The sequence below is a fragment of the Lissotriton helveticus genome, chromosome 3_1 (assembly GCF_964261635.1).
Source record: "Lissotriton helveticus chromosome 3_1, aLisHel1.1, whole genome shotgun sequence".
Taxonomy (NCBI): Eukaryota; Metazoa; Chordata; class Amphibia; order Caudata; family Salamandridae; genus Lissotriton; species Lissotriton helveticus.
Window position 1 is genome coordinate 831,725,037 of NC_136061.1, and position 23,792 is coordinate 831,748,828.

Genomic DNA, 23,792 nt, shown 5'->3' on the forward strand with positions numbered 1-23,792 from the left:
GCCATGTTGAGTGGACAAGTGCACCCTCTTGCTAGTCCCTAAATCTTCCCTTTTCTTCATATCAGACACCCCTCTGGTAGGCCCAAGGGCAGGGTACATTGTAAGCATAAGGTAGGACAAGCCCTGATGTGTGTGGCATGTCCTAATAGTGAATTACAGCCATTTACGATTTTCACTATTGCAAGGCTATAATCCTAACTGACTCAGGGAACTAGGTAGAAATTCGAGTTTAGTATGCCTGAACTCAGAATGATCAAATATTTATTTCAGTGAAGTTGGTTTTAACATTCTGTCTTGGAATATACCACTTTTAGAAAGTAAGTGTTTTCTTGTCTAACCATCCAAGCCTGCCTCTGCTAGCTTGTGTATCACTAGTCTGGAGTTTGAGTGACAGGGGCTGGGGGATTCCAGGAGACAGGGTGAGTCAGCACAGGGCTGAATAGAAATATCTGCATTCAGATGGGGGGGAGTAGTTGCTCCTGGGACCTGAATAGGGCTGTACCTTCCCTCCACAATGCTGGCTTCACCTCCTGTTATGCATCTGTAGTCTCTGCCCTGCACTGTGAAAGGAAAGAAGGAGTCATGTAAACAGAGTGCTCCAGGACTGACCAGAACTGGTTTGGACTAGGCAAGGGCCTCTCTGCCTTCAGAGAACAAAGAGAAACTGTATATAAACGAGGGGACCCAGACCCCAGAACTTTAGATCACTACTGGGAAAGAACCAGAGAGACCGAGGAGAGACTATCCCTAAGCTGAAGTGTTGCTTGGGGGATTGGCCTGCAGTGGTTGTCTGACAGCCAAAGAGAGGAGAGAGGAACTTTGTGTGTACTTTCATCAACTTGTGAAGGATCTCCAAGGGCTTAAGAAAGAGCTTGTCTCCTGCTGAAGTCTCAGGGACAACAGACGCTACCTACCAGCTTCCAAAGAGTACTTTTGAAGTGCCACGCAGTTGAGGAACTGTGTGTCGCAAGGAGCTGGAAGCGTGACTCACGAGGAAGAAGTGTGTCCCCGCTGCAACCGCTGCGGTCGCATCACTGAACAAGGGTGTCGCCTCCTAGCTGTCGCATCGCATCGCATCGCAGAAGCGTCTCGCATCACCGGAGGAGAGTGCCACCGCAGCAGCCGCTGTTGTCACATCACTGAACAAGGGTGTCGCCACTGCAGTTGTCGCATCGCCTCGCAGGAGCGTCCCGCATCAACGGAGAAGATTGTCGCAGGGCTTGTCGCGGCTCATAAGAATCGTTGAGTCACCGCATGGCCGTTGAGAGTACACGCATCGTAGCGCATCAAGCAAAAGACGCCATCTTTGTTTACATCGCACCAGATCTTCATCGCATCACGGCATTGCGAGCCGTATCGCCATGAAAGAGCAGTAAGAAACCAACGCATCACCGTCCCTGCGTGTAAGGGACCGACGCATCACTTTCCCTGCAACACATTCATTGTATAAAAAAACAACAAGTGATGGACTGAATGTGGATCAATGTCACACACTCCCCCAGTCAAAAGATCTGGGCCCAAATCCATCGTTTTTTTGCACTCCACACCACCCTGGGTCAGATAATGGCTTTATGCAAATCAGCTCTGACCCTGTTGCCCCATGGGAACAGTCCAGTCCGAACTACAACAGCCATATCTTTCCCAGACTGGAATCAAGCATCCGAGGACCGGACCGGTTTCGAGGTAACACCTCTCTTCAGCCCGGCTAGCTTGACTCCAAGTGGTGTGGAGTGCCTGGGACCCACGTCTGGGCATCCCCAGCGCACTTAGGGCGGCAATTGCAAAAAACAACAAGTGATGGACTGAATGTGGATCAATGTCACACACTCCCCCAGTCAAAAGATCTGGGCCCAAATCCATCGTTTTTTTGCACTCCACACCACCCTGGGTCAGATAATGGCTTTATGCAAATCAGCTCTGACCCTGTTGCCCCATGGGAACAGTCCAGTCCGAACTACAACAGCCATATCTTTCCCAGACTGGAATCAAGCATCCGAGGACCGGACCGGTTTCGAGGTAACACCTCTCTTCAGCCCGGCTAGCTTGACTCCAAGTGGTGTGGAGTGCCTGGGACCCACGTCTGGGCAACCCCAGCGCACTTAGGGCGGCAATTGCAAAAAACAACAAGTGATGGACTGAATGTGGATCAATGTCACACACTCCCCCAGTCAAAAGATCTGGGCCCAAATCCATCGTTTTTTTGCACTCCACACCACCCTGGGTCAGATAATGGCTTTATGCAAATCAGCTCTGACCCTGTTGCCCCATGGGAACAGTCCAGTCCGAACTACAACAGCCATATCTTTCCCAGACTGGAATCAAGCATCCGAGGACCGGACCGGTTTCGAGGTAACACCTCTCTTCAGCCCGGCTAGCTTGACTCCAAGTGGTGTGGAGTGCCTGGGACCCACGTCTGGGCATCCCCAGCGCACTTAGGGCGGCAATTGCAAAAAACAACAAGTGATGGACTGAATGTGGATCAATGTCACACACTCCCCCAGTCAAAAGATCTGGGCCCAAATCCATCGTTTTTTTGCACTCCACACCACCCTGGGTCAGATAATGGCTTTATGCAAATCAGCTCTGACCCTGTTGCCCCATGGGAACAGTCCAGTCCGAACTACAACAGCCATATCTTTCCCAGACTGGAATCAAGCATCCGAGGACCGGACCGGTTTCGAGGTAACACCTCTCTTCAGCCCGGCTAGCTTGACTCCAAGTGGTGTGGAGTGCCTGGGACCCACGTCTGGGCATCCCCAGCGCACTTAGGGCGGCAATTGCAAAAAACAACAAGTGATGGACTGAATGTGGATCAATGTCACACACTCCCCCAGTCAAAAGATCTGGGCCCAAATCCATCGTTTTTTTGCACTCCACACCACCCTGGGTCAGATAATGGCTTTATGCAAATCAGCTCTGACCCTGTTGCCCCATGGGAACAGTCCAGTCCGAACTACAACAGCCATATCTTTCCCAGACTGGAATCAAGCATCCGAGGACCGGACCGGTTTCGAGGTAACACCTCTCTTCAGCCCGGCTAGCTTGACTCCAAGTGGTGTGGAGTGCCTGGGACCCACGTCTGGGCATCCCCAGCGCACTTAGGGCGGCAATTGCAAAAAACAACAAGTGATGGACTGAATGTGGATCAATGTCACACACTCCCCCAGTCAAAAGATCTGGGCCCAAATCCATCGTTTTTTTGCACTCCACACCACCCTGGGTCAGATAATGGCTTTATGCAAATCAGCTCTGACCCTGTTGCCCCATGGGAACAGTCCAGTCCGAACTACAACAGCCATATCTTTCCCAGACTGGAATCAAGCATCCGAGGACCGGACCGGTTTCGAGGTAACACCTCTCTTCAGCCCGGCTAGCTTGACTCCAAGTGGTGTGGAGTGCCTGGGACCCACGTCTGGGCATCCCCAGCGCACTTAGGGCGGCAATTGCAAAAAACAACAAGTGATGGACTGAATGTGGATCAATGTCACACACTCCCCCAGTCAAAAGATCTGGGCCCAAATCCATCGTTTTTTTGCACTCCACACCACCCTGGGTCAGATAATGGCTTTATGCAAATCAGCTCTGACCCTGTTGCCCCATGGGAACAGTCCAGTCCGAACTACAACAGCCATATCTTTCCCAGACTGGAATCAAGCATCCGAGGACCGGACCGGTTTCGAGGTAACACCTCTCTTCAGCCCGGCTAGCTTGACTCCAAGTGGTGTGGAGTGCCTGGGACCCACGTCTGGGCATCCCCAGCGCACTTAGGGCGGCAATTGCAAAAAACAACAAGTGATGGACTGAATGTGGATCAATGTCACACACTCCCCCAGTCAAAAGATCTGGGCCCAAATCCATCGTTTTTTTGCACTCCACACCACCCTGGGTCAGATAATGGCTTTATGCAAATCAGCTCTGACCCTGTTGCCCCATGGGAACAGTCCAGTCCGAACTACAACAGCCATATCTTTCCCAGACTGGAATCAAGCATCCGAGGACCGGACCGGTTTCGAGGTAACACCTCTCTTCAGCCCGGCTAGCTTGACTCCAAGTGGTGTGGAGTGCCTGGGACCCACGTCTGGGCATCCCCAGCGCACTTAGGGCGGCAATTGCAAAAAACAACAAGTGATGGACTGAATGTGGATCAATGTCACACACTCCCCCAGTCAAAAGATCAGGTCCCAAATCCATCGTTTTTTTGCACTCCACACCACCCTGGGTCAGATAATGGCTTTATGCAAATCAGCTCTGACCCTGTTGCCCCATGGGAACAGTCCAGTCCGAACTACAACAGCCATATCTTTCCCAGACTGGAATCAAGCATCCGAGGACCGGACCGGTTTCGAGGTAACACCTCTCTTCAGCCCGGCTAGCTTGACTCCAAGTGGTGTGGAGTGCCTGGGACCCACGTCTGGGCATCCCCAGCGCACTTAGGGCGGCAATTGCAAAAAACAACAAGTGATGGACTGAATGTGGATCAATGTCACACACTCCCCCAGTCAAAAGATCTGGGCCCAAATCCATCGTTTTTTTGCACTCCACACCACCCTGGGTCAGATAATGGCTTTATGCAAATCAGCTCTGACCCTGTTGCCCCATGGGAACAGTCCAGTCCGAACTACAACAGCCATATCTTTCCCAGACTGGAATCAAGCATCCGAGGACCGGACCGGTTTCGAGGTAACACCTCTCTTCAGCCCGGCTAGCTTGACTCCAAGTGGTGTGGAGTGCCTGGGACCCACGTCTGGGCATCCCCAGCGCACTTAGGGCGGCAATTGCAAACATTTACACATTCATTGTATAGCATTAAGCATCCCAAAGGTACATTGAACTCAAAGTGTCACATTTTAACATCCAAAGAGAACTAAGCTAATTCTACCATTTTATGTACAGTATTGTGGATTCTTGTCATTTGTGGTTTTGTGATAAGTCTACATAAAGAATACTTATTTTTTATATAAAACTGGTTTGTTGTCCATCTGTAGTCTTGTTACTGCCTTACTGTATGTAAGGGAGGTGTTTATTGGTGAGTGGTCTCATTAAAAACAATAGGTTAACCATTGCACTATTTATGCACCTACTGAGGATAACCCCACACCTCTGTTAGATCTGTATCACACATTTTTATCAATTCCTGGCTCTGTAATATTGAGGGGTGATTTTAACTTAGTTCAGGATCCAGCACTGGATCTTTAGGGGTACAGAAAGAAACCAAACCACGTATTAAGAAAGTGTTAATGGAATGCATTCAGAAGTAAAGTTTAGTTGTTGCATGGTGGAGAAAATTCTTAAAACAGGATTCTTGTCATTTGTGGTTTTGTGATAAGTCTACATAAAGAATACTTATTTTTGATATAAAACTGGTGTGTTGTCCATCTGTAGTCTTGTTACTGCTTTACTGTATGTAAGGGAGGTGTGAATTGGTGAGTGGTCTCATTAAAAACAATAGCTTAACCATTGCACTATTTATGCACCTACTGAGGATACCCCACACCTCTGTTAGATCTGTATCACACATTTGTATCAATTCCTGGCTCTGTAATATTGAGGGGTGATTTTAACTTGGTTCAGGATCCAGCTCTGGATCTTTAGGGGTACAGAAAGAAATCAAACCACGTATTAAGAAAGTGTTAATGGAATGCATTCAGAAGTAAAGTTTAGTTGATGAATAGTGGAGAAAATTCTTAAAACAGGATAGAATATTCATTTTTTTCAGCCAAATACAAAACAGCAGCTAGATTAGATTTTGTTTAATTTCTCGGAATTTAAGCTCAGTGAACTGCTCATATTCTCAAAACAGTTTCTGTGGTTCTGTGGATTCTGGACCCGTGTCATAAACATCATCGTAGCATGACGATTTTGGTATCAGCAAACCGAGAATAACGAGTATACTATATACTAGTATTTTCGTCATGATCGAGCAACGTGATCACCATGAAATCAGAGACTCCGTTCTGAACCCTCGGGTTCCATTTTGTGTACGGCAGCCATTTTGTGGTTGCCCTCACATAGGCCGATGACTAAGGCCGAACGAGTCTTAGGGACACGTACACTTTCAGCTGACTTCTGTGTGACCTGGGCAAGCTGACTCCACTGCCCGAAGCCAAACCTGTTCAGCCAGTTCCTTTCCCAGTGGCCGATCGAGATTAGGGATCAAGGCACAGCATACCATAAACCCTTCATTGCACACAACTATGTCTAATCTTACACACACCTGTCTCTGATCCGTTCTTTATGACCTGTTTTACGATGAGGAGGTGCCCGATTTTATTAGGGGTCCAGCCAATTTATCTGATGAAAAGTGTTGGGCCTTGCCGGGTAATTGATGGTGGGCTGGACGATGAAAAGTGGGTTTGTCATGTAATGCTTTTATTGTACACATGGAATTGGTTTACTGTAAATGAGGAATGTTTGCCTGAAGCATAATATTTTGTATAAAAAGGGTTGACTGGCTTTGTAATTTTGAGCAGTCTCCTGAGAATATACACCGTGTTGTACTTCTAGGATACCTGTTACTGGTTGCAGCCAATAAATTTGATCTTTGACGTCACCAAGAAGTCTCTGCGTTTCTGTAGTCTGAGGCAGGAGAACTCGAAGTCTTTGGGTGTGTCCCCTGGCACCGCTGGGTTCTAAATAACCTGGTACTTCATTTGGCGCCCAACGCAGGGCGATTTCAGCGGTACCGGTCCAAGCCTGAGGTTCGTGAGGAGCTTTGTGTGAAAATTCTGGAGGAAGGCCAACCACTTCATCGACCCCTGTATGTCGTCGTGGTCTGAAAGTCTTTGCTGCGAGGTTCCCCGCTTTCCGACGGCTACGAAGGACTGCTGCCCTGACTATCGCCCTGTCTTGGCCCCTTTGATAATTTGTAGAGCGAGACGATAGACGAGTCTTCTGGTGACGCCATCGATACCTCAGTTAAGTATGAGTGGAGCGTCTCCCAGTCCTTAGTTTTGGTTCTTAGTTTTGGGTATCCCCTTGGGATCTTTGATTTGGAACTTGCAAGTACCAAAGCCGAGGGACTCGTGTATTCACGAGATTATCGTTTTTTTTTTGGTATTCCTTTGAAGTTTGAAGCTAGACTAGAGAGCGGAGATGCCTGGTCTTAGCAGACTTGGAAATTTGTTTTGTTGTGGTCGAAATAGGAATTCCCGATTGGTGGACTCGTGTCCGGTTCCTCTGATTGGAACTCCAACCTATGAGCTCTATGTGAAGCATGGCGTGGACCCCATCACATATAATGAAGTATGGATCCGATACACCAGGAGGGATAGTGTTCTAAAGTGGCCCCAATATGGTAGTTTTGATACGGAAGTTTTAGATAATTTAGAGGTTAGACTCTTTAAGAAGAAAGCCTGGCCGGCGATGTTTGACTCTTTCCGCCTATGGCGAAAGGAAGCCAAACAGAAAGAAATTAAATTAGCAAAGAGAAATAAAAGAGAGAAAGGTATCTCGATAATGCAAGCTGCTATACAGTTTAAAGATAACGAAGAAGAACAGGCGAGTGAACAGTTGCACAGGCAACGTAAAATGGCAATTGATAAATGTTATCCAGTTTTTGCCACCTCTCCAGCAAGATGCAGCAAAGGAACTCGAGAAAGATCCTTTAATGTCTCATTTATTGAGTACGCCACCCCCCTATGCGCAGAGTGCTACAGCACCTCCGCAACCCTTAGTTGTGCAACCTCCAATTGTTTTGCCCCAAGTTCTTCCACAGCCGCCAGCTCCTCTTCAGTTGGCTCCTACTCTTCTGGCGCCACCTTCTCAAGGGCTGCTGACCTTGCTACCTGCTCCGTCTTCAATCCCTATGACTTTTCCACCTGTTCTTGCTGCTTCCTCTGCTACTGCTCCTACATTGGCTTCCTCTCAATCCGCTTTATCTCCTGTTCTTTTGTCGACTTCTCCGTCTGTTCGACAGAGAATGACTGATACTGTTACTAGTCTTTTCTCTGCTTTCTTTGGGACATTCACTACGACCCCTGTTTCAGAACGAAAACAGTTACGTAGCCAACTGCCTGATTCTAGAGAGAAGGAAATATTGGATCATTTGGCGCATAAATGGGTTACCGATTCTGCAAGATATGAGTTAGAGTCTGTTATGGATGTCTCCCGCCAATGGGAAGCACCGAAGCAGAGATATGTTTTTGATAAAATGTGTGCTTTCCTTTGTGAAGAATTGGAGGATAATGATTTGGAATCCAATCCGCCTGAGTTGTGCCGTATATGGTTCAAGTTTGCGAAGGGCACGATTGTGGGTTCCGATGTTGAGAGAGCAGTTGCGACATTGTTGTCATTTAGGAGTGAAGCTATTTCTCGGTCATTGTTTGAGCCTGATCTCTCTGTTAGGAGGAACGTGAGACAGTACCCAATGAGAGAGGTTCCTCCAGTATGGAAGGACGCCGTTGCAGCTGATGCCCCTAATAACATTGATGCTGTACCGGCTCATTTTCAATGTGTTTGGGTACATGATCCATGGAAACGGGCTGAAGTCTTGGCTCTTAAGCAGACCTTACCTGACCCCCATAAAAATCCTGCAGGGTATTATAAGGAATTATCACAGACTGCAGACTCATGTATTATGAATCTAGCTGATATAGACATGTTGTTCCACAGCCTTTATGGGGATTGATTCGCCATACGGATCATGCGCAGGAGTTAGGTGAGACATGGGCTAATATTAGTGCTGCGAATGACAGACAAGTAGGCGGTGCTAAACCTGAGCCTTTAGTAGCAGAACTCCCTGGTAAGATCGTTACTTACATGAAGACTTTGATGCCTGCGATGAGTGTAAATTGGGATTAATTGTCAGCATGTAAGCAGAAGAAAGAGGAAACCGTGTCTGATTTCTTCACTAGATTTGAAGAGACGTTTATCGACCACAGTGGTCAAGACATGAGTACAGAAGGTGGACAACGGTTGTTCGTTGAGAAGTTTGTGCACAATTTACTTCCCGAGCTGTGTAAGAAATTGAAAGATTCAGAGAGTTCGTGGGCCGTTTCCTCATCAGCACAGATATTGGCTACTGCACAGTACTACGAAAATAGGGATAAGGATGAGAAAGATAGGGCAGACAAGAAAACTAAAGAATTGAAGACGAAAGTGCTTTTACAGCAAGCGTATCCGCCCCGTAATAACCAGCGTGATTATCAGCAGCTTCAGCAGTTTCAGAGGAACTCGCAAAGGTTCGATTTTTCTCAACCACGTTTTCCTGTAGGCCCTAATCAATGTGCATATTACAAAGAAGAGGGTCATTTTAAAAGTAGCTGCCCTGTTTTGTTACAGCGTATGAATGGTGTTTCTAGCGCAAGAGGTCGAGGTGTTCCACAAGCACCTAGAGGTAGAGGACGTGGAGGGTTCCCCCAGAACGCACGTTCCTTTCCTCCACAAAATTCAATGAATAGTTTTGATCAGCAGAATAACGCGTCTGGTAGGACGACTCAGTACTATGCTGATGACTACTATGCAGAAGTTGAGAATATGGAAGGTGATGATTGCTAGGACAGCCATAGACAAAGAGAGGGAGTTGTTTCAGTTCCAGTAGATCAGAGTGGACCTTATGTTGAGGTGATTACATCAGGTGTGTCAGAACCTTTTCTGTTGGATACTGGTGCTACGAAGAGTTCTATTATGCATTCTAAACTCCCTGGCGCACCTTTGGCTGGCGAGACGAATGTTTCAGTAGGTTTTTCTGGTGCCCTGGTTAGGAACCCGATTTCTAGTCCTATGTCCCTTTCTGTTGGACCTTGTGAATTCGAAGCACCCCTTATTCTGACGACAGGTTGTGGTGAGAACTTGTTGGGATTGGATCTGTTGAAAAGATTGTACGCGACACTGTATTGTTCTCCCTCGGGAGTACAACTTACATTGGGTAAGAAAGTGGTATCCTCAATGTACTTGTCGAAGGATAAACTTCCGACAGAATTGTCGTCTCTTCCTGATATTATTTGGGCTACTGGTCCTAATGACGTGGGTCTTTTGGAAATACCGCCATATGTTGTGACGTTGAAAACGAATGTTAAAATGCCGCGCATTCCCCAATACATGATCTCTAATGAAGGTGAAAAAGCGTTACTAGCGATCATTTATGATTTGATTGAAAAGGATGTGATTGAAGAAACAAGAGGTAATGTTTGCAATAGCCCTGTTTTGCCTGTCTTAAAACAAACTGACTCTTCTCAGCCACCTGTTTACAGGTTTGTGATTGATCTTAGAGAGGTAAATAAGATTGTAGTACCACAGTTTCCAGTCGTTCCTGATATCACTGCCTTACTAACTATGATTCCAGCTTCAGTCACTTGGTTCTCGGTGATTGACTTGAAAAATGCTTTCTTCGGCATCCCGTTTGCCGAGGAGAGCAGGGATATTTTTGGATTCTGTTTAGGAGGCCGAAGCTTCCGGTTCAAACGCGCTCCTCAAGGCTATTGTGAGAGTCCATCAATATATAGTCAGGCTCTGAAAACACAGCTTGATACGATTGTTTTACCTGATGGCGCTACTCTTATCCAGTACGTCGACGATTTGCTAGTCGCCGCAGATACTGAGGAGATTTGTAAAGATGCCACCTTGTCGTTGTTGCGCCATTTGTCTGATTTGCATCATAAAGTGTCTCTTTTGAAATTACAGTACTGTCGACAAGAAGTGACCTACTTAGGTCATCTTTTATCGAAGGAGGGAAGAAGAATGACCCCAGAAAGAATTCAGGCGATTGCAAAGTTGAGTGTGCCAGTTCCACAGAGAGAAGTGCGTGCTTTCTTGGGTATTACATCATATTGCAGACAATGGATACCAAATTTTTCTCTACTGGCCAAACCGTTGGTGGCATTAACTTGTAAAGATACACCAAATCCCCTCCCATGGACCGATGATTGTCAGAAAAGTTTTATTGAATTGCGTGATGCATTGTGTTCGGCTCCTGTGTTGGGTACCCCCGACTACAGTAAGCCCTTTACACTATATGTCCATGAGAAAGAAGGTTGTGCATTATCAGTGCTGACACAGTCTTTTGGGGACAAGCAGCGTCCATGCGCGTATTTCTCGTCGACTTTGGATCCGGTAGCTAGAGCGTTGCCGAGTTGTTTGAGAGCCACGGCGGCAGCAGCTGTTTCTATTCGACTGTCTGCTGGTTTAGTGATGAATAATACATTGATTGTAATGGTTCCACATGCAGTGGATACCTTGTTAAACAGGACCAAGACGCAGCACTTAACTAGTGCTCGATTGTCAGGTTATGAGTTGACACTTTTAGCGAGTCATGTGCACATAAAGAGATGCAACACGTTGAATCCAGCTACATTGTCGCCAATTCCAGTGGAGACAGATGCGTCTGAACAGCATGATTGCCTTTTTAGGACAGAAGAGGAAACGAAAGGGAGAGTAGATCTTAGGGACACTCCTCTTGTGAAGTGTGATGGTACCTTATGGGTGGATGGTTCATGTTTCAAGCTTCGGAATGGTGATACGACTGCAGCATATGCTGTTACGACTTTGCATACGATTGTTGACGCTGCACGCATCCCACATAATTCAGCTCAAGCAGCAGAATTGATTGCACTTACGAGAGCGTGTGTATTATCAAATGGAATGAAAGTGACCATATATACTGACAGCCAGTATGCGTTTGGTGTGGCTCATAGTTTTGGACGTTTGTGGAAGGAACGTGGGTTCCTTACGTCTCATGGACAAAGATACAGCATGGTCAATTGGTGAATGAGCTTCTGGAGTCACTTACTTTGCCGTTGCAAGTCGTGATTGTGAAATGCAGTGCACATAAGAAGGTTACTGACGACGTTGGTAGCGGTAATGCGTTTGCTGATGAAGTTGCGAAAGAAACAGCGAGAGATGTGATGAGTCGAATGTATGTTGCTGGCCCTGCAAGATGGATTGGTGACATTGGAATGTGTGAAGATACGATAGAGAGTGTGAAGTCTATTCAGGCTGAAGCTACCGAGAAAGAGTTGAGTCTGTGGAAAGAGAGTACGGGTAAATTAGACTCAAATGGCTGTTGGGTTGAATTGTCAGAACATCAGCGATGGTTGTTACCCGATGCGTACGTGCTTGCAGTGGTTACAATGGCGCACGGAATGGCTCATATCAGTATGAAAGGGATCTGTAAGTTGTTGGCTCCAGTATGGCAAAATGCTGGAATTCCTAAGTGTGCCGAGAATGTGGTCAAGAATTGTATGGTGTGTCTGAAATACAATCCTGGTAGGGGAACTCCAACTCCAGCTGGTCATTTTGCACCCCCAACGTATCCGTTCGAGGTTTTGCAGCTAGATTTCATCCACATGGAGAGGTGCAACAACTTGAAATACATACTCGTGGTAGTTTGTGCCTTTTCGAGGTGGGTAGAAGCATATCCCCTGAAAGATAATACTGCCTTATCCACAGCTAAAGCCCTTGTCCAAGAGTTTTTCCCTAGATTTGGTTTGCCGAGAATGGTCTGGAGTGATAATGGGAGTGAATTTGTGGGTCAAGTGATGAAGAGAGTATGTGAAGGGCTAGGTATACGCCAAAAGTTTCACGCTGAAAATCACCCCCAATCAGCTGGACTAGTAGAATGCTACAATGGCACCCTAAAACTTAAACTGGCCAAGATACAAGCAAGCTCTGGTCTTAAATGGCCTGATGCATTGCCATTGGCACTTTTATCGACAAGAATGACTGTGCATTCACGAGTGGGACTTAGTCTGTATGAGATTGTGTTCGGCCGCCCAGCCAACATATGGGGAGTGCCAAGGCCGACAAAATTCAGCGAGATTTAACACCCTGTACTGCTTGATTACTTATATGATTTGACGGCTAAATTGCGTGTTTTACACCAACAGGTTCACGATACTTTGCCTCAGGTTTCTGCAGATCCAGGACACATCATCGATCCTGGCTCATGGGTCCTAGTAAAGAATTTTCAACGGACAAAGAATGATCAGCCCCGTTGGAATGGCCCCTATTTAGTCCTGTTGTCCACAAGAACTGCTGTACGAGTGCAAGGAAAAAAGAACTGGATCCACGGCGTACACTGTAAGAGGGTCCCTTTGCCTCTGCCGTACGACCGGTGGGTCCAGGAGGGCATTGCAGATTCTGAAACTGAGACTGTGCCTCGTTTTCTCCCTTTCAGCGATGCACGTGTAAAAGGGACAAATTCTGAGCGTGAAAGCGACGATTTTCTGCAAGGAGCCGTGCCACCGTCAGTTCGACTGTACACTACTGAACCTGACCTATTGTTTCGTGATCAGACAATACCAGGGAAAAGCCGTTATAATCTGAGGCCGAGAACTATGGACAAATAAAAATTCCTTTCTTTGCTATTTTTGAAAGTGCAGCTCTCTCATCTGAGAAACTTTTTTATTTTTGTTTTTCGAACCACCATCCGGGTTCAGCTGTAGGGTCGTGGGCGACAAGTATTTGGAGTGCAACCCGAAGACACAAGGTCGACGGTTCTGGTTGGTTCTTGGGCGTTTCCCTTGGACCGACAGGCGCATTCCTTAGCACGGAACACCCTACCTCCGCGAGCAGCAAGGTTAGAGGATGGAGTTTTTCGAGATGGAGAGACCTGCCAAAGAGATTAACTTTAAAGCCAAAATGTGTATAATAATGACCAAGAAACGTTTTCTGATATTTTGCATTTTTATGTTGCTTAGTGTAATGATGTTTTTAATAGGATATGTTTTATTTTCCTCTCGAGTGACATTTGCACCCACTGTACAGCCCATAGCTCCTTCTACTGTTTCCTCGCATTCTTTTCACCCTCTACCTGAACATGAGTCCGTTAGAAGATTAGAGTTTGTCAATAACTCCTTCGTTCAGCTTTTGCACCAACACCAATTAGTAGTGAACACGACTAACTGTTGGGTGTGTGGTCTTATGCCTCATACTACTGATAAAGGTATCCCTTATCTGGTCCTACCATTCAGCTACAATGGTTCTGTATGGGCATACAGAACAATGTTCATCTACGCCCGTGAAGTCCACTCCCTACGTTATGTAAAAGATAATCCAAAGAATAGTGCTCTAGTTAAGGGTATAGTAGACATGATTAGAGGAGCCACTTCCTATGAGACTATCCCGAGTGATGAGACACTAGCATATATTGGATGGAATGTAACCGGATATGGAGTCAACCTGAATGAGAACCAGCGAGCGAAAAGATCCTCCCCGATTTGGGTTGTACCCCATCAGGGTCACTACTGTCTGCAGGGTAATGGCAAGAATCTGAGAGCTCAGCTAGGTAAGAGTATCTGCTATGAGACGTATGTTTTTGCGTCCCAGACTTCCCCATAGTTCCTAGCAGCTAAGGGTATCTATTTCATCTGTTATGATAGAGCATACACATGGTTGCCCCCTGACTTCTCGGGCACATGTTTTGTTTCGTTCCTGTTGCCTCCCACCTACACAGCTGTGGCAGATTACCACAGGACAAGGTAGTTAGAGGTGTCTTCAGTAAGGAAGACACTGCAGGACAAGAATTGGGAGACTTCTTGAGGGACCTATGGTTAACAGTAGGAACATACGGCAATTGACGAGAGTAGTGGAGTCCACCGTAGTTGAAACTGCCGGTGCCCTTAATAATTTGACTGCTGAGCTCCAGTCGGATCGTCTCATGACTCTTCAGAACAGGGTCGCGTTAGAAGTCATACTTGCAGATCGAGGTGGGGTATGTAAAGTGATACAATCAAGTTGCTGTGTTTTCATTCCAGACAATGCTCCTACAGTGTACCAGGCCATTTCCAAACTACATAAAGTCTCCGAATCTATACATGTGGATAAAGGAGACTGGTCGTTGATGGGATGGTTTTGGGAACTGATATCCGCCTGGGGATGGAAGATTCTGATGGTCATTGGGATGATTTTAGCCATTCTTTTCCTGTTCTGTCTTTGCGTACAGTGTGCTCCAGCTTTATGTGGACTCTGTGCTACACCATGTGTAAGGAAACCTGTATCGAGAGATGAGCTAAGTAATAGGGTGATGCTACAGCAACATCTCAATGATTTTATGAATATAGACCTAGACTCAGATTAGCATGAGTATAGGTTATTGCCTATGTAAGGGCAAAAGGAGGGGCTGTGGTTCTGTGGATTCTGGACCCGTGTCATAAACATCATCGTAGCATGACGATTTTGGTATCAGCAGACCGAGAATAACGAGTATACTATATACTAGTATTTTCGTCATGATCGAGCGACGTGATCACCATGAAATCAGAGACTCCGTTCTGAACCCTCGGGTTCCATTTTGTGTACGGCAGCCATTTTGTGGTTGCCCTCACATAGGCCGATGACTAAGGCCGAACGAGTCTTAGGGACACGTACACTTTCAGCTGACTTCTGTGTGACCTGGGCAAGCTGACTCCACTGCCCGAAGCCAAACCTGTTCAGCCAGTTCCTTTCCCAGTGGCCGATCGAGATTAGGGATCAAGGCACAGCATACCAGAAACCCTTCATTTCACACAACTATGTCTAATCTTACACACACCTGTCTCTGATCCGTTCTTTATGACCTGTTTTACGATGAGGAGGTGCCCGATTTTATTAGGGGTCCAGCCGATTTATCTGATGAAAAGTGTTGGGCCTTGCCGGGTAATTGATGGTGGGCTGGACGATGAAAAGTGGGTTTGTCATGTAATGCTTTTATTGTACACATGGAATTGGTTTACTGTAAATGAGGAATGTTTGCCTGAAGCATAATATTTTGTATAAAAAGGGTTGACTGGCTTTGTAATTTTTAGCAGTCTCCTGAGAATATACACCGTGTTGTACTTCTAGGATACCTGTTACTGGTTGCAGCCAATAAATCTGATCTTTGACGTCACCAAGAAGTCTCTGCGTTTCTGTAGTCTGAGGCAGTAGAACTCGAAGTCTTTGGGTGTGTCCCCTGGCACCGCTGGGTTCTAAATAACCCGGTACTTCATTTCTCTGACCATGCTTTAGTAAAATTGGAGATTTCATTAATTGGGGTAGGCAAGCAAACTCTTAAATGGTCACTTGATAGAGTCCATCTTGAGAATTAAGGCTGGTGCAGGGTGTATTAGAAAGGTTTTTTCAAGTAAATAAGGGCACAGCTGAGGTAGACAATGTTTGGGATGCTTTTATGCCTACTAATAGAGGATATATAACTTCTAACAACATAACAGCCAGGTGTCGTCGAAATACACATAGGGCACAGCTGGAGGTAGATATCAGACATACCAATGAGCAGCATATGCGGGAGAAATCAAATGTGAACAAATTGAAATTAGTATTAGCCCAAAAAGCCATGCAAGATTATTTCTATACCAAAATATATGTGGTAAACTTGGCATATCTTCAGTGGGTTTATGAGGAGAGTGAGTTTTCAGGTAAATTCTTAATCTTAAATCTTAATCTTAAATAAAAGATAGATTGGCACAGTATAGAATTACCGCCTTGGTTGAGTAAACTACCACAGTCCGGATTGTAAATGAAGAACAAATACAGAAGGAGTTTTTAAAACATTATGAAGAGGTCTATTCAGTTATTCAAGAAGTCGATAGGCCTCAGCTAAGGGAGTTCCTTACAAAGTTTCCAGTACCACATTTAAAGGAAAGCCAAAGCCAATGCATGGTTGCAGGACTCACGTTAAAAGAAATTGAAGATACAGTGCAATCCATGGCTGATGGTAAAGCATGCGAAGAAGACGGACTTCTGGTTGAGTTTTATACGAAATGTATTTCAATATTAAATCCTACATTATTGTCTTAGCTAACCATATTTTTCTCGGGCAGACATACCAAGCTCTTCTCTGAAGGCAGGATTGGTTAGTTTTTTTAAAAAGGGTGAAGATAAGTAGGAAGTGAATTCCTATAAGCTCACAAGCCTATTAAATACAGATTACAAAATCATAGCTAAATTATTAGCCAATAGAATAAATAAGTGCCTCGGGTCAATTGTACATGCAGACCAGTGTGGTTTTATAGTAGAACGACAACTATCTATCAACACTAGCTTTTTTGTCGAAGCCTTAGATTATTTTAGTCAAAGCAAAATTCCGGCACATATAGTGTTAATAGATGCTGAGAAGGCTTTTGATTTGGTCTGTTGGGAAAGCCTTTTTGACAATTTAAAAGAATTTGATTTTCATGATAAATGTATTCTTGTAATCTCTGAGTTCTCTAAAGAGGCATTGTGGAAAATTATTATCAATGGGAATAAGAATGGTGCCTGCAAAGTTAGCAGAGGCACAAGACAAGGTTGTCCGAAATCTCCGTTTCTATTTCGATTGCTTTATCGAACACCTGGCAATAGCAATACGCACTATTAGCAGCTCAACAGCTCCTCTCCCAGGAATGTACAATATTAAACTATATGCGAATGATATTGCCCTATTTTAAAAATAGGAGGGTATAAAATAAAAAAATCCAAGACAGAAATCCTGATCTGTAATACAAATTCGGACACTCTGTTAACGGAATTTGGCCCTCTGGTCAATGCCAGACTCAAGAGATATCTGGGTGTATATGTGTCTGCAAACGTCAATGCCCTGTATATGTTAAATTACGTTCTTCTAATTAATAAAATTAAAAGCCTGTTTGGTAAATGGAATGTCATGCCCATTTCAATATTAGGTCGGGAAGCCCTTATTCGTATAATGCTTTTACCTTTGTGTAATGTTTTATTCCTCGCTATCCCAAACGCAACACAAATGACATTTTTAAGGAAAATGCAAGGTCTATTTTCTTCTTTTCTGTGGGCAAATAAGACACCAATGCCCACATGCATCAAACTGATTTGCATTCGCAAATGGTGCAAATCACAAAATTCGGCCGTTTGCGAATGCAATTCTTTGTTTTGGGATGCATAAACATTTTTGGCTTTTTCACAATTTAAGAAATCGCAATTTATTTGCGATTTCTTAAATTGCGATTGCATTTAAGAAATCGCAATTTTGCGATTTCTTAAATGCAATGCATCATCTGAAAAAATTTGCGAATTCGCAGATTAGAAGTGTTAAATTAGCATGAAATCAACATTCATGTAATTTTAGAAAAGTTTCAAAAATGCACAAAAGTGAATTTTTGACACTTTCATTATACACTCACACATGCCCTTGGGCATGTATGTGTGAAAAATGAACTGTATGTTACATTTCAGGGGTGCAGGGGGACCCCCCCTGCACCCTAGAAATTGCATTCTCATTTTGCGATTCCTTAATTGCGAATCACAAAATGAGAATGCCTTCCCATTGATTCCAATGGGCCTCTAGGCCAATAGGAATCAATGTAAAGGATTCCTTATTTGCGATTCGCAAAATTGAGAATCGCAAATAAGGAAAAATAAGAAATTGCAAAAATATATGCAAATTTTTAATGCATAGGTATTTGCGATTTCTAAATTGCGACTCCTTAATTTTTGCAATTTAGGAATCGCAAATACCAACAATGATGTATGTGGGCCCAAGACGTAGACGTATAGATGTGTTATCGAGACCAAGCAAGGGAGGCGGTATACCCCTCCTTGAATTAAGGGAATATTACATCCCAAACTTTGCACATACCATATACAAATCAACCAAGTACTTAAATGGTAATAGGTATGGTCATTTTTGTGGGGATTTAATTTATCAAGAATATGAGATCATTGATTTCAAGCGTTTAACAAAAAAAACAAAAACGTTTAGGGGTACACCAGTTGCTGGATGAGACCAAAATGCTTCAATTGCATAATCAGGGCTATGTTGAAATAGGAAATTTTTTAGATACAAATTGGAAACGTTGGAATGAAATACAGCCCAAAATTAAACATTGTAAAAAAATTGTGCAATGGTCGTTTATTGGGATACATTTTTTTTCGCAGAAGTTCAATCCCATTTGTATAATGGAGATGAGGGAATTATTGAAGTTGATATCAAACCCTCAAACTCGTACAAAAATCAGCAGCTGGGCTTTGTTACTATGCAGCAACAAAGCAGTGAATTCCTATACCAAAGTGCAAATAATGGCAATTAAAAAAAGGACTTGAAATAACACCTGCAGCCTAGGATCAGATAAATAAATTTAACCTCTCCCTTTTAAAAGTGGCTGATTTAAGACGGATGCAATATTACACTAAATGGCTCTTATATAGAACCCCGAACTTTCTTCATAAAATAAATCCCCAGATCCCGGCAAAGTGCCTTTGTTGTAATTTGGAGGGAGGTGGGTACTTGACACACATTGTATGGAATTGCACAAGGCTAAGTGAATTCTGGGGAGATATATACACACACAGGTTCAAAACAGGAGGCATCACACATTCGGTCAGTTTTATGAAATTCTTTTATTTAATTTCCTTTTGAAAAAACAATTTGCTTCGTGCTGACAAACAGGCCAACACGGTTCTGCAAAATTCATCTACTGAGCCATAGAGTTGTGTTTTACAGAGTGCCTATTTAAAAAGAAACTGCCCTTTTTTACCACCACCCATTTAAAATTACATCGGACTATTTTAGCTTTTTAAAACACCTTTCAAAAAAGCATTTATTGAGACATTTCTCTGTTGTTTTTCTGGGGAAGTACATATCATCTCCATCTGTCGGGTAAAGTACCCTCTTATCTTCCTCTTTTTTCAGAACTGGTTTTTCACAGATAAATCTCATTATTCAGATATCTGAAAACAAGAGCATTTTTAAAAAAGACACATTCATAACACTGACTATTTTCAAAGGGCATCAATACCATCAAATATATTCAGATTTATGGATAATAAAATCATCAAAATAATGTTTTGCTATAAATTCCATCTTGCTTAAATAGACAAGCCATGAATTACATAAACTTCAAATTATGGATATGGATTGAATCATCCCCTGGGCCGTCATTTAATCTTACTTCTGCCACGTACACTAATCAATGAAGGAAAAAGAGAAAAAGCAAGAGAAAAATTCTACTCCGATGCAATCCACCAAGATGATTAGTTGCATTTAATTTTGCTCCTTTCTTCCTTATTTGAAGTTGTCTAAACTACATTTTCCCAAACACATATTGAAGTAAACATTTCAAAGTTAGAAAAGGCACAAAAAGTGCAAATAGTGTGTACAGTGCAAAACATGCAAGGAAGATAATTTTGCTGAGTAGCAAAGTGCAAAGTTAACACCCGACAAGCCCTTGTCCTTCTGGATCTATCGGCCGCCTTCGACACGGTCGACCATGGGATCCTGGTCGACCGTGTCGGAGAGGCCGGCATCCGAGGGACCGCTCTCGACTGGGTTCAGTCCTTCCTGACAGAACGACAACAAGCTGTCAGGCTGGCTCAGTTTTCCGCCACCCAGGTTGAGTTGTCCTGTGGTGTCCCCCAGGGCTCCTCACTATCCCCTCTCCTTTTTAATTTGTATTTAGCTCCGTTACTCCGTGCTCTCCGCGGGTTGAACGTTACCACGTTCAACTACGCGGATGATATTCAATTGATTTTTAACATCGACTCTTCTGAGGACTCTATCTCTACATTCCAAAATACACTCTGCTTCATCAGTAACTGGATGAGCCTAAACCACCTGAAGCTTAACCCCGACAAGACTGAACTGATTCTTGTCGGGGGAGCCTCCAACCCCTGGCAGCCTTCCATCTGGCCTGCCAGCCTTGGAAGCCCTCCCTCTCCAGTCAACTCTGCCAAAAGCCTGGGGGTCATTATTAGTAATGACCTCTCTATGACTCCCCAGATTAGTGCAGTGGTGTCCGCCAGCCACTTCCAACTTAGGAAACTCCGGAAAATCTCCCGCCTACTTACCACCGAAGCGCTCACGTTAGCACTTCTGGCGCTAGTGATCAGTCGACTCGACTATGCTAACGCGCTGTACGTCGGCATCCCCGAGTACCAACTGAGAAGACTCCAGCTAATACAAAACCAAGCTGCCCGCCTGATCTACCACCAGCCAAAAGATCAGCATGTTCGCCCACTTTTAAAGAGTCTTCATTGGCTGCCGGTATCCGCCCGCTGCAAATTTAAGTTAGGCTGCACCATCTTCAAGTCCCTCTCTGGTTTAGGTCCCTCTTTTATTTCTTCCCTTCTCCATTCTTATACCCCGTCCCGCAACCTACGTTCATCCCAAATGGCCCTGTTATCCGTTCCCAGGTTCACGAGGAAAAAACATGGGGGCCTGAGGTTCTCTCTTCTGGCTCCATCCCTCTGGAACTCCCTTCCACTTTCCCTCAGACTTGCACCTTCATACTCTGGTTTCAGAACACTCCTTAAAACCTTCCTTTTTACTATCTCATACCCTTAGATTCTGTTTCACATCCTTTTTCACTACGCCCCAGCACAGCGCCAAGAAACCTAATGGTGTTAGCCGCGCTTTATAAATTTGTTTCAAATCAAAAATCAAATCAAATCAAATCAAAAAGTTCAGCCTACATACAATTTTCAAAAAGTTTCTAAGTATCTTAAAACTGAAAATGTATCAGCATTATGTAATAAAGCGCAAAAATATTTTAAAGTGAATAATTTCAGCAGCATCATTTCATAAAGTGCAAACAATGTTTCTGAAATACCCAAAAAAGAATTTGGACTCTATTAAATAAAAAAGCTGCCAAAGATAAAAATACTGCTAGGAAAAATACATGCTCAGAAGTCTTATTCCATATAAAAGCTTGAGAATAAATAGAAGGATAAACAGAAATCCAAGGGCCCAAAACCGATAAACTACAGATATCTTCAGAGAATAAATGAGATATGATAAAAATATATTTCAGGAAATTAATAACTCTGTTCTACCCCTTCTTTATATTTCTCAATTGTTTCCTACATTTTCTCAGAACCACATAAAAGTTCATGAAATGTCATTCACATGTACGAAGAGTTTAGTGACTGTATTCATGCCCTAGGGATTTTGGTGCCTATTGTGAGTTTCCATCTAGATTCCCATCTCCTTAAAGCCTATTCCCAATCACCCCCTCTGATCTTGATAGATATATCCTGTATTCCTTAATAATAAAGTGCTTCTTTATTTCCTCCATGTACTTCCAAAATGCGTTTCGCGGCTACATAATTGTAGTCTCGATTGGCAGTTGCTCTCAAAATGTTGACGTATGTTGAGTTTCAAATTGTTTAATGTACTTCTGACATACTTTTTGCCACAACAACATTCTAAAATATATACCACATATGTTGTTTCACAATGGATCTATTCTTTGATTTCCATAACACTTCAGTCAATCTTAAATAATGTGGCATTTCAGCCAAATTGACAGGCTTTCAGTTTTGACATTTATAGAAGTCTGGTTTCTTTAGCCGATTTTTAGTTTCCATTCTCTGATTTACAAAGTGGCTTTGAACTAACATATTAGCTAATGAGGCTGTCTTTTTATATGTGATTCTTGGGTAGTCTGACACATTTTTCTTCATGTTTTTCAAGAAAGTTCCAATGAGTATTTAATTTTTTCAAATTTAAAAATCTGATTGATTAAAAGCCATTATATATCTCATAGCACTGTCTTATGTTTTATTTATTTTTATTTTTTGAATTATTAACTTGGCCCTATCCCTCGATCTTTCTCTTTCTAAAGTATCTTCTAGTACCATGATTGAATAGCTTTGTCTTATAAATCATTGACATATTTCTTGTTCTTGAATTTCAAATTCCTCAATTTCAGAGCATTTTCATCATGCACTCAAAAGCTCCCCATACAGAACACTCCACTCCACATCACTCCACTCCACTTTAATGCTTTTGGAGATGCACTGTTTGCAAATAAAATACTATTGCAACGTGTTGGTCTCCCATGTAACCTAGTACACATTTTGCCATTATCAATGTAAACTTCAATGTCTAGATAACTGATTTTAACGTTACTCATTTCATAAGTAAATTGCAGTGTTTGAGGGTTGTTATTCAATGATTTTAAGAAGATGATCAACTCCTCCTTGTCTCCTTCCCATATCAACAATAAATTATTGATGAAGCAGCACCATAGGATCACCTTCTTTAGGGTGTCATCGTTAACCTCTGTCTGATGATATATATATGTATTAATTTAACAGATCCCACCAAAGACCGCTGAACTCGCGGTGGATGCATCTATAGATAGTGGGGGCAGGACACGCTGTGTGTTACACAACAACTCGTTTCATGATTCATAAGACTTACAGAGAAAGATATATTCAAAACACAACAGTCCCAAATCGAAGACGCACTCCTCATGCAGGCAACCTGAATTTATTGCAGCTTGAACAACTCAGGAAAGTCGCATTCACATTGATTGACCATACGCGTTTCAAACCATGAGGTCTTTGTTCACTGGCAACCATGCTCACACTTGTCATGAACTTCAGACAAAAACACCATTGCCCCCATTAGGCCTCAAGTGTTGGTATTAGAAATTCACAAACAATATTGACCCCATGGTGCTGACAATATTTAGGCATGTCAAGTCTGTAAATTATTAAGCCCCAGTGGGCACTTTGACATTCAGAGTCATTCAGAAAAGTGTTCAATGCTACACCTGCCCTTCCATGTCAGGCTAGGAAATGTGCAAAGCCCTGGACCCACTCTTCTGTGGTGGTGCATCTCCACGGCTGGATGGCCATAACTTAATTCAAAACATCACAGCCCCAAATCGAAGATACACTCCTCACGTAGGCAACCTGAATTTATTGTATTTTGAACAACTCAGGTAAGTCACATTAACATTGATGTGCCATTGGATATGGAAATGTGCATATATTTTGTGCTACAGAGAATTGTTAATGACAAAGGCAATTATTTGACTACCCAAATATGGTGACTTCTCATGTAACAGTAAGATTTCACTAAATAGATCAGTCATTGTGCTCACTGTAGTATACAGACCTCTCAAACAAGCTAGAGGTTTGGG